The 12,365-nt window shown below is 38.2% G+C and overlaps 1 protein-coding gene across 1 annotated transcript in view; it reads right to left on the bottom strand.

Moving 5' to 3' along the window:
• daam1 (dishevelled associated activator of morphogenesis 1) overlaps nt 1-12,121 on the bottom strand; it is a 67,725-nt gene extending 55,604 nt beyond the window's left edge. Inside the window, exon 1 of the mRNA XM_015372962.1 lies at nt 11,974-12,121. The gene's annotated coding sequence lies outside the window, so the exon portion shown is untranslated. The remainder of the gene's footprint in view (nt 1-11,973) is intronic.
• Nucleotides 12,122-12,365: the final 244 nt, after the last annotated feature.

A 12,365-nucleotide genomic window follows, 5' to 3' on the forward strand; every position in this document is an offset into this window, starting at 1 on the left:
CTGAAAATTACACACTGTAGCTTTAACAATGTTATTATGTCAAGGCTAAAGCCTTCACTTACATGGCAAAATGTATGATTCGTTCATTTAACAGTTGAATCGGATCGGTATCGGATATCTGCTCATACACCCAGCCTAGGTATCAGCATCTGTTTGGATCGTAAAGAAAATGGATCAGAGCATCCCTATTCAATATTCATAGCAACAAAATAAAAGTCTGTGAGAGACTGGCAAGAAGGCCCACAACAGGAGCCTGTACAAACTTAGAACATTTTTTTTTTTTTTATAAAATTCCTCCATTATAATGTTATAGAAATAACTATTAGACATAAAACCAACAATGTCAGTCAGTGATAAATGTTCTCATCATAAACTGGAAAAAAAAAAAAACACCCTGGAAATCAAACATGATGGCGGTGGTGAGACGGTTTGGAGCTGCTCTGCTGTTTCAGGACCTAGATGTTCTCCCGTAATCAATGGAACCATGAATACTGCATCTCAGCTAAAAAACCCTGAAGGAGAAAGTATGACCTTCAGTTCATGGCTCTCAGCTAAAGCTAAGCAGCAGGTCAATGATCCAAAGTAAACCAGAAAGCCATGCCCTGAATGGCTCACAAAACCAAATAGTTTTGTTTTTTTAAGCCATGACATTAAACAGGCCGTCAACACCCAAAGAAAATCTCCAGCGTGGCTACAATAAAGTAATCTGCAAAGTCTGGGCCAAAACTAATCTAAAAAAAACTGCAATTAGCATTTAGGTCATCTGGTATCAAAATTAATTTGGTGATCTGGAAAGTTTATTGTGAAATAAAAGCAAAAAAGATATGACATCTGTAAGAGGGAAAATACTTTTTTTTACAAAACTCTCATAGAAACAAACAAACAGAAAAAAACACCTTGTAACAATGACTCATAAGGAGTGTAGTGCTGCCGACGTAGCTATTGTTGTCAGACTAAGCTGCTGCTTTTATAATTACTCCCAAAAATGCAAACCACGCAGATATGATGCACTGTGGGAACCTGTTCTGTTAAGCAGCAGCATGAAGTCAAAGAAAGCATCTGAAGTTCAGGGAGGACAAATTCACAGAAATAGATAATATATAGTAGCTGTCAATGTTTCCAGCAGAATGAAGACAGAAGTTTAAGGTTAAAAGTGAGGGATGAGTTCAGACAGTTGGTAACAGTCAACCTTCTGCCTAACAAAGGCAGCTTTAAAAAACAATTACCAATTCTTCTAATTGGTTTAAAGTGAGCATGACTGCCATTAGTGGTTGTTAAAGAAAATTAAATTACCTAGCAAATATAATACAGCAAGTCAGCAGCGAGCAAAAGAAAGGAATAGTCATTGAAAACATCCATTTCTAGCAAATGTTATCTCCCAGACAGGAGCCATGACTGATTTCCATTGACAGTTGAGTCCAAATGATCCAGAGGCTTATTGAATCAATAGTCCTGACTACAGGCAGGATGCAGGACATAGTCTAAACATATTTTTTTCCATGCCTTGCTCTTATAAGTCAACTACAAGTTAGAACATGAGCCTAACTTTCTGCAGGGTGCGGCAACAATTTGAAGCATACCATGGTCTGGCACAGGCTGTTTTTCTTAAATACGATATCCGTCTGCTTATCAGAGCCAGTTACACTCGGTTAGCTGTGTATAGAGAAGGCACGTGTTGGCGTCAGACCTAATTCTGTCAAAGGAAACAATAAAAGAAAAAAAAAATTATTCATGGCATAATTTGAAAATCCGCATGTTGTTTTGATTTATGCACCCTGAAGGCTTACATTTGGATCCAAATCTCATCTCTAGATCAAAAAGGTAAAAAAAAAAAAAAACTGCACTGTAAGGAGCTCCAAGAGTTCAACTCAGCTACCTTCTGAGACCAATTCTAAGTGTAAAAATCTTAACATGATAACATGTTATTTGGTTAAAGGATCTAATAGTTAAACTGAACATAATGAAGGTGGATTGTTGTGTGTGGTATAATTCCTCCCTTTGAAATGTTGAACACGCGTCAGCTTTCAGTAATTGAGCTGCCATTACCAGAATTTCAAGTAGCAGCCTGAACTGATTGAATATGCTGTCAAGCAAAATGCTGGAACCCAACCAGCTGAAAGTTTTCCTTCAGAAACAATAAATGAAAAAAATCCAAAAGTCAAACCCACAGGGAACTAAAAAAAAAAAAATCCAACTTTTCCAATATTTCTGCTTTAGGATTTAGCTGCTATAATGTGACCTAGACAAAGGGGCACGGGAGGCGAGCATGAAGTGAAACATGAATCCCTCCAGGACCATTAAACCTCCTCCCTTCCTCTAAAGCAAACTCTTGGTTAAGGGACTCCCCCTCACACGTGCACAGTCCGGACCCTCATGCGCCCTTTGTTTAAACGCCCTCCATGGCCGCACTCTTTCCACATCTTGTGGCTGAGGCTCAGACGTGATTTATATTGATCCCTGTTGTCATGAAAAGCTAAGCTTTGCCTTGTTTCGCTCAAACTCCCAGGAGAGAATTCATTGCCCAATTTCAACACCTGAAAATACTTTTGCCAAACAAAAAAAGAAAAAAAAAAAAAACCAAAACTAAAAAAAAAAATAAACTGGACATTCTGAGAATTATTAAATGACATAAATATTTCAGGCTAAACCACACCAAAAGTCTAAATGTATCTTCCGTTACATGACAGACTAACAGCTTGAGACAATTAGTCCAAATAACAGGCCTCAGAAAAGGAAAGACCAGCACCCAAAATAGACACGTCACTCCATACTGTGGTAAACCATGCACCACTGATGAGATTTAATGTGGCAGGATGAGACTGCTCATAAAATCTGTGTGACTTCACAGCAAAGTGAAACGAGGAAGTGTCAATGAGTAATTTAGCAGTGTCTACATTGTCACTACAACTTTTATTACACATATATAACAGGTGCTGTGTTTTGAGTGTTCAAAGGAAATAAGTTGTGCATAATAATAAGCAAAAAGAAAAGATTCCTTCTTTTAAAATTTTCTCTTTTTTGAAACAAATAAAACCCAAAAACGTGGCATTTGTACTTAGCTTCAGGACAAATTAATTGTAGAGCCAACTTTCACTGCAAATGCAGCTCATAATGTTTGCGTAATTCCTCACCAGACCAGCTTTGTCTAAACTTCTTAGCATGATTAAAAAGTTAGACTGAATAGAGAACATCTGTGGACACCATCTTCCGGGACTGACCATAGGTTCTCTGTTGGACCAAAGCCTGGACTTTGACTCCATTCCCCTATGGAGCTAATTCGTAAAGTTCGTTCAAAAGAAAAACGGAACCTAAAAAAAATTTAAGAATAATCAAAATAATGAAAAATGGTAGTATTAGGGCCAGGCTAAAGAATTTCATTTTCTTCTATTTTGAAAACATTACGAGAATAATGTCGTAACATTACGAGTATAAAGTCGCAAAAAGAATAGTCCTAAATTTACAAGAACAAAGTCGTAAAATTATGAGAAAATCGTTACATTACAAGAATAAAGTAATAAAATTATAAGAATAAAGTCGTAAAATTATGAGAATAAAGTCGTAAAATTATGAGAATAAAGTCGTAAAATTACGAGAATAAAGTCGTAACATTAAAAGAATAAAGCCGTAACATTACAAGAATAAAGCCGTAACATTACAAGAATAAAGTCATAAAATTACGAGTATAAAGTTGCAACAAGAATAGTCCTAAATTTACAAGAATAAAATCATAAAATTATGAGAATAAAGTCATAACATTACGAGAATAAAGTAGTAACATTACGAGAATAAAGTGGTAACATTACGAGAATAAAGTCGTAAAATTATGAGAATAAAGTTGTAAAATTATGAGAATAAAGTTGTAACATTACGAGTATAAAGTCGTAACATTACAAGAATAAAGTTGTAACATTACGAGAATAAAGTCGTAACATTACGAGAATAAAGTTGTAACATTACGAGAATAAAGTCCTAAAATTACGAGGATAAAAGTTGCAACAAGAACAGTCCTAAATTTACAAAAATAAAGTAAAAAAATTATGAGAATAAAGTCATAATATTACGAGAATAAAGTCACAACGAAAATAGTTATGAAACGAGAATAAAGTTGTATTTCATGACAACTCCTACAAGAAGCAGCTTCATCACTAAAATGAGGAATGTCAAGCAAGATTTGAAGTTATACTTTGGCTCTGGTTTGACAAATAAGGAAATCTTGTAGCACACCAGAATCAAGTTGGACTCAAGTTGCTGATTGGCGGAGCCTTCTTCCATTGCCAAAAAATTTTAATATGCAACTATGAAAAAAAAATCTTGAATCTGAAAAGTAGTTCAGAACGTGTTTTTGTTTATAGTTACGAAACTTCTATTCAGTTTGAAATGTTTTATTTTCCCCCAAGTGCAACATGTTTTCCGATTTATTTTTGTTTTTTGGGGGGGTGGGGTAGGTTAAAAATAATCTCTTTCTTCTGGGCAAACTTTATGGCCCCAATCTAGCTCCATAATCCCCACAGTTTGAGGCTGCTGTCGCCATGTTCCACTATGATGTGTTTAAGCAGATGTGGCAGTTTATCGTCACAATTTCCATGTAAGCAATAAATTCAAATTTTCTCTCATCTCATCAGATACCCTTTTTTGAAACAAGCAAGTATGTGAAAGAATATTCCACATGTCCCATTGCTTACTGGAAACTGAAAAGAAGACGGTTGGATTTTTAACAGATTTCTTTTTGTGTGGGAATCAGGGTAAACTGGGTTAGTAAATGCACACCACATTCTTCAAATTTTAAAACAAAACATTATTCTTTAATTTTACAACAAAAGGCTATCTTGTGTTATTTAAAAAGAAAAATCAAAAGGTATGAATAATTTTGAAAGCCTCTATCTGCATTAAAAGAAGCACAACTTGTACCGACTGTGTTCTCATGGGTACGGCTGCTACAAGTTCAGTTAGCCCAGAATAAAAATCAGATAGGTCACCCAGTTCTAGTTGTAGAAACAGACGACAGTTGATGTGGGATTTTCATGCAAACGTGTGCAGGCAACTCTGAGTTGCATACAGGAACTGGGATGGAGTCTAAAGGTCCCAACACACTTAATAACTACAGGTGTTATAGTGAACAGAGGGTGACGTAGATGTTGGCATCGACCCTCACAATGACATCAGGTTTTAACTCTTAGTGACAGCACATAAAGTTTAAGATCGCAGAACATCTGCTCTGAATCTGTGTCTTCTCTTATTAGGATGCATTTTCCGAGTAAAGACAGAGTAGAGGACTTCCCATGAATAATCCAGATCCGTGAAGTAACTTAGACTGAAGTACATTAGGGAAACATCTGCCACCACCAAGTGGCTTTGCTTGGATCTTGGTGGGTTGCCTTTTCACCTCTCAACAATCAGGAGGGTCAAGAGTCAACGGTCTCCAAGAGGGACTAGCAGTCGCTTTTTAGGAGGCTCTGTAGGGCCTCTTCACTAACCTGCAGATGGATATGTTTCACTTAGCTTACAATAAAAGCTAAGTTAAGCAAAAAAGTTTTTATTACTTTATATAAAAAGACATACTCTATTAGAGCAGGGCTCAAGGGCTGTTTGCTCTGATCTAAAGTGATGCCTTTTTTGCATGCTTTTTTAAAAAGTCATTATAAGGAAAACATTCAGAAAGAAAACAGAGGTATTAATAGAGAAAAAATGCTCTGCTTTGAGCAGTAAGCCTCCCAAATCCTGGGATGCCTCACTGTGTAGAATCAATACTTTCTTTAACTGCCTTTCTGTCTTTTCACCTAACTGAAAAACTTGACACAACTTTGCATGCAACTCTTTGATCTAACATTAAAGTTTTCTTTGCTTCCTTTACAATAAAAAAAAACAAATTTTCTGTATTTGTTACTAATTGATTATGTTAAAGAAGTCCTGGTCCCCTCAAAGCATGAATCCAGTAATAATGGTTTTGCTTTTCCCCAATTGTGCCAACATAGCCTCAACAATCCTCAAAATATGATGCAGGGTCTTGGGTGTGGCCAACAAAGGCTGACAAGAGCAGCTGCCCCAATATCAAGAACAAGTGCAAAGGCAGGGCAGACTGGGCGGTAGGGTGTGGTATGGCGGGGGGGTACCATGGTGACATAGCAGGCCTAAATGTAGATGGGATGCTAAATGACGCTATTGTCTGGCCCCAGTGAAGCACACTGCGCAAAGAATGGCACATTCAAACAGTCATACAGGCCTATTGTTGTGGCGGCCCGCTGGAGTAACGCAGGTCCGCACCGCTGCCACCAGAACCACCACAAATCATGGGGAGGATGAAACAGTGCCACCATCTGGAACGCCGCCACCCGTGCCAAAAACCCCAGATGTTATTGATCATCATCGACATCAGTTAAAAAAAAACTGGATCAATCATGGAGGAGGAAGCTCTAATAAAACAGCTGCTGTAGTGATGCGATCAAAAACCGAATAGTTTGATGTAAATCAGCAAAACGTGATTGAAAAAAGGCAATAAGGGTGAAAAAAATATTATACAAAAAAGAAAACTCAACACAACTAAACAGCAAGCAGACAGGCAGAGGTAGTGAATGTTTAACCTCAGAGAGCGACTGAGGTATGTTTACCAACCGGATTTGCTACCTTAGCTACTGCAGTCGGTATGTTTTCATTCAGTATATATATCCACTAAATGCTTAAACAAAAACATTAGAGACACTAACACATTCACTGGATTGGAACAAGCTGAACAGGACTTCACAGTGCATGATTTACAGAAACACAGCCCTGCCCATTGTTGAACCAGGAGTTTTTCCTTTTCAATTAGCAAATATGTTCATTTTCACATTCAAGGACAAGTCATAGGTGGAAGAGTTTGTTACAAACAGAAAACTTAAGTTAGATCTCAGAGCATTATAGAATGGTCCCCGTGAGAGAACAGGGAATTCTTCTAAAATCTTCACAATAGATGCAAGCTTACATAAGAATTTTAAGGCAATTTGTCCAACAAGGAAAAACTTTGCTAAAAACGTAGAGACCTAACAAACTGGCATCCTAACCAGGGATTTAAAAGCATATAGGCCCACTATTCCTTAAATTACCTACACTAATAAATCACAACACGGTAACAAATAAATGAATTAGTAAAAAAACATTATGGCACCTTTCAGGTAGATGTAATTTCTGCTCCAAATCTGTAAACCATCGTTAATCTAAATAACTAATTTAAATTCATATAAAGATGGTTTGGTAAATAAGTGTGTATAAAAAGTGGCAGCAGTGATCGAAAGCAGCTAAAAATCTTCAGTGACTTTGTGTTTTGGGTCATTTATTGAAATTATAATTCAAGGATACTGCTCCAACTACATAACTCTGTCTACAGTTGGTTCTCGTGGTGTAGTTTGCTGCTCAGATAGAAATCGGACTACAAGCTATAAAGGATTCTGAGAAAACCAATGCGATAGCAGCAGCCACGCATGTGCGATTCCGCCTACAAGGCCATGATGATTTTGTTTTTGCTGTGGGTACGGAAGCTCTTGCTTTCATCACAGCTGCATTTTTTAAGCCAAAGTACTGTAAAGGGCAGATTATACTTCTGCAAATGCACACATCAAATGTCACTTGGGTCTGGTCTTGAACCAGTTTTGCTGATATGCTTCTGCACTATCGGTCTGGAATTTCTAGGGACGCACAGCAGTTTCCAACCAAAGCACAACGAGGAAACTATTCGAGAACTCCGGCGGCGCCGGCTGGAGTGTTTATCTTCCAAAACAACAATGGCGCATTTGCAAGATATCATGGTCATGGAGATGGATCTAGAGTTCCTAGACATCAAAGAGGAACAGGTTCTGCTAATGGAGCGAACCTCCTCGATTAACCTTTCGTCCTAGTTATCCATTGTAGTTGTTCCTCGTTTTTTTAAAATGACGCGCCCTGGCACCAAATCAAGAAAGACGAACACACAGACAGCCGAACGGCATACCAAGGACCAATCACAGCTGTGACCATCTGATGCATAGTCAGGATTTTTTTTATGTACGCGACGACGGTTGTAGAACCTCTGCATAGGGGGCGTGGTCGCGCACAGAGACAGATTTAACGGTTGCAGAGGCTATGCATCAGAGGCATTAATTAGCCTTTACGTTATTGGCCAACCTGAGCTGAGTCACATCTCAAACAGTTGAGGCTGGAGTGGGACAAGATGAATTCTCGTGTGTGTGCGAACGCCGAAATACTTCAAGAATTCAGGAAATCCTATACAGTTCTTTTCGTTAAAATTATAATTATAAACCTATGTTTCCTCATATTTTTCAATTGTCAAAACAAAGCATAAAGAACACGTAACTCTACAGATGTGTTACTAAAATGCAGTATAAGAACTATGACATGCTACCTATCATCAAGATTGATCAATTGAAAGAGAAGTCAAAGTAATAAAATACATTTCTCAAGTGATGCGGCCCATACGCTGAGCAAAAAACCCGCCGTTGACCTGTATTAAATGTCAAAATAAGTGGTCCACCTAATTGTCAATCATTCTGGTGATATTTTTACATAAGGCCATCCTACATGCTTGTCCCCATTTTCACTTAACAGTTGTGAGTCTGACATAGTGGAAAATTGCAAATCTTCTTTTGTAAAGTAAGCTTGTATGAGCGATGCAAACAGCAACTTTCAAACAGAGTGTGCACGAGGAGAAATGGGCTTGCGCATGCTCTCAAACACGTTTAACAGTGGTTCCCTCTCAGGAGCAGGTACAGGGTTGTTTTTATTTAATATGTAAACATTTTGAATGTAAGCTAGTATTTTGTAGACAGATTAAAAGTAAAAGATTACAAGCGGATGCCAAGAAATGTTCCTTACCAACACCTGAGAGCATCTTATTGGTCCAGATGCGGACTTTTCCAGCCAAAGGCTGTGTTACAGCTTAAAGAGCATAGTGATATTTTTTTTTAAACGGTGTATTCCCCAGTTCTGTTGTTATGGAGGGCAAATAGTTGTTCTATGGTGAACTATCCAGTGAGCTGCCAACCTGTCAGCTCAGTGAAATTTAACACAGATCATTAACTGAGCTCCCCGTGCGTTGGTGGTACGTGTGCTGACAGACATACAATGGACTGCCACTGTTAATGGAGTGCCACCTTTGGTGCTGACGCTTTTGTGTCTGGAGCACAAAAAAAATCAACTCAAGGTTCTTACACATCTATCACCCTGCAGCAGATTTAAGTAAACAATTATCAATCGACATCAAGATTCGAGGCTTCAAGCTTCAGTGGGGTTAGGAGTCGCCCTCACAAATGGCAGCGGCTAAAGCTAAGCCGTACGGGCAACTGAGTTTGAGGAACCAAAGAGACTCAAAATTAACAAACACCTGATGCCAAAAAAAACACATGATGGCAGCTGCTTTGGCTCCTTTTAGAGGAAGTGATGCTCTGATGCATCACCTGATCTGCTGGAGGCCGATTAATATCAGCTGACAGCAAGAGACAAAGTCAACAAACAAAAAGAAACTAATCTATCATGGGGCTTTTGTGTTTGTGAGACCAGCCCAAAGACACATTAGGCTCACAGTGGAAAGAAACACAACCATTCAAAACTCTCTGCTACAAAATATAACCACATTTAGACACTTGTAGAATAGTTAGCCTGAAACAAAAAGACAGAACAGCATAAAAACACAACTGTTTTAAAATGTCCAAATGCGCCATTTGTTGTCATTTCTTAGACGCCAATATTACAGCTTCATGCTTAAAGGTATAGTGGAGGATTTTTTGCAAATTTTCGAAAATCCACTTTTAAGAAAAGATGCACATGCACAACCCTGTACCCGCTTCAGAGAGGGAACGCCTATTAAAAGCGTAGGAGAGCCCATTTCTCCTCGTGCACGCTCTGTTTAAAAGTTGCTGTTTGCATCACTCATACAAGCTTACTTTCTAAAAGAAGAATTGCAATTTTTCCACTATGTCAGACTCACCACCAGTAAGTGAAAATCGGGATGAGCACGTAGGACAGCCTTATGTAAACTTATCACCAGAATGATTGACAATTAGGAGGACCACTTATTTTGACGATCCACCCGGAAAAAGAACATCACCCGTTTCTGACCCAACAATTTGATTATTTTCGATACTCAACAATACACCACGATACGGTTCGATTAAATTTATTGGTTACATTTTTTTTCTACCTTAAAGACTAGACAATGTTTCAAATTTGAAATAAATCAATGAAAGCTGTAATACTGTTATGCATTTTATTTGAGAAACAACAGAAGTAGCAAAGTTGTACTCCACCTAGGCCTATTAAAACCTTATTCAGTGAAAAATAATAATGCCTCTGTGTTTACGACAATGTATGTGTGTGTGTAGGTGGAAAGAGGGTAGTGGCTAAAGGAAGGGAGGTAGGAGGGCAAAATCGGTTTAGCGCCAACGCAGCACGGGAGTCAGAATTACGGAAATGGATGAAAAAAAACAAAACATGAATCGATACTCTTGCGGACGTGTCAATGCATTGGATTGTCAGCTCTTGGATCGACGCATCGATACAAAACGATTATTATTTACACCCCTATCCTCCACTACACCTTTAAGACAATCACGGTCACAATACAACGAAATCATCTGCAAGATATTTAGAAAAAAACAAAACAAAAAGTTTAGTTTAAATGTCCAGGCCTGTCTGTGCTCATCTCCACCTCTGAGCATTAGAATGTGGACAAAATAAGGTTAGACTTCCTCTGTGTTTACAGTCAAAACATGTCTGAAGATGACACCACAGTGGTAAGCATTCTTACAAGCACACACAGGTCCTTCAACCATGTAGGGCCTTTTAATGCTCAGGAATGCAAATCTTTTCTGAATTATATCCAACTGGGTATAAGACTGCAGATAATCTCAGCCGTGGACTCTGAGCAACCTGTGACTGTTTCACTCCATGAGGTGATTTTTGTTTCACACGTCTGAGTTGGTTACTTTATCTCCACACTGAAGCTTTAAATGTTTGATCGCTTGACAGGCCTGTACTTATGAAGGCTGCAAAACTCTAGACTTTAATAAGGAAATTGTCAAGTCAGCTAACATACAAGATGGTTTAATTGGTGGATAAAAGGAAAACTAACAGGAAACTCATTTGTAAGGGCAGAATAAATTAAAAGCAGGCATTAGGAGGTGGACTATGAGCACAAAAATAAGATTTGGGGAAAAAAACAAAACTCTTGCTTATTTAAAATGTTTTTTAAAACCATATTTTTTGGAATAAAACATAAAAAGTATGATTAAAAACACCATTTTTAACCAAATGAATGGTATAACTCAGTAGGTTTGTTAGGTGAGGTAATGAGTAAATAAAGGTTCATTTTAGGAACAAACTTTATATCTTTGAAAAAAAATTGCTTTAAATTACAATTTGGAGAATATTTATTAATCTTTTTGTGGCCACAAAAATCAGAAACATAAAAACTGATTCCTAAGTTTATAGAGATGAGGAAACTCGTGTATATAAAACCATAAAGGAGTTTTTTCCCAAATAATGCTGAAGTTACTAACATTCAAATACGTTTGTATTAACAATATCAAAGTCCAAATACAATGTAGGTAATATTTAACTGTTATGGATTTAAGGAAGCTTTTAGTGACTCAACAGAGCAGCTTTTCTTAGAGGATCCTTGCTCCTGTTTCTAATCTCGTTCAGACAGGTCAGCCTGCCTCAGACCAGACAACAAAAAGGGGGTCAAACACAAACAAAATATATGCAAATATAGACCAAACTCCTGCCTGCCTCTTTTTTTCCTCTGGTTAACATTGTTTCAAATGACAACAAACCTCCTTGCGCGTCAACTAGCAGAGCATGAATGAACTCGCCCAAACCTCACATCCGACTGGCCTCACCGGGCGGCGCCGGTGCGGAGGTCACAAACAATACGGCCCCGGTACCACACCGGCTCCCTGCACGCTTAGCGGGGAGTTTTCTGTTGTAGAAACAGCGGTCCGTACTCACCTCCTAACGCGTGACATTAGTCTAATTTCCCGTTTCCATGAGACCAAAGGATAAAAATAAAAAAAAACAGCAGAGAAGAAAGCCCTGGACCTAAACGAGTACAAACGATTCCTCTGACTGGTCGGTCCGAGCTGAGCGTCACCTCGTCGGTTTACTCCACCAGGTAATGCGCATGCGCAGTTCAATCTTTACCCCGGTGCCTCATGGGGGTTGTAGTTCCGGACTCTGAGTGAAGAACAAATTTGACTTGGCTGAATTTGATGGCTAACTCCATAATAAACTTTATCAAACTATTATTTGTAAATGTAGGCCTCTATCTATCTATCTATCTATCTATCTATCTATCTATCTATCTATCTATCTATCTATCTATCTATCTATCTATCTATCTA

The sequence above is a fragment of the Cyprinodon variegatus genome, unplaced genomic scaffold (genome assembly GCF_000732505.1).
Source record: "Cyprinodon variegatus isolate N-32 unplaced genomic scaffold, C_variegatus-1.0 Scaffold4, whole genome shotgun sequence".
In the NCBI taxonomy this organism is placed as follows: Eukaryota; Metazoa; Chordata; class Actinopteri; order Cyprinodontiformes; family Cyprinodontidae; genus Cyprinodon; species Cyprinodon variegatus.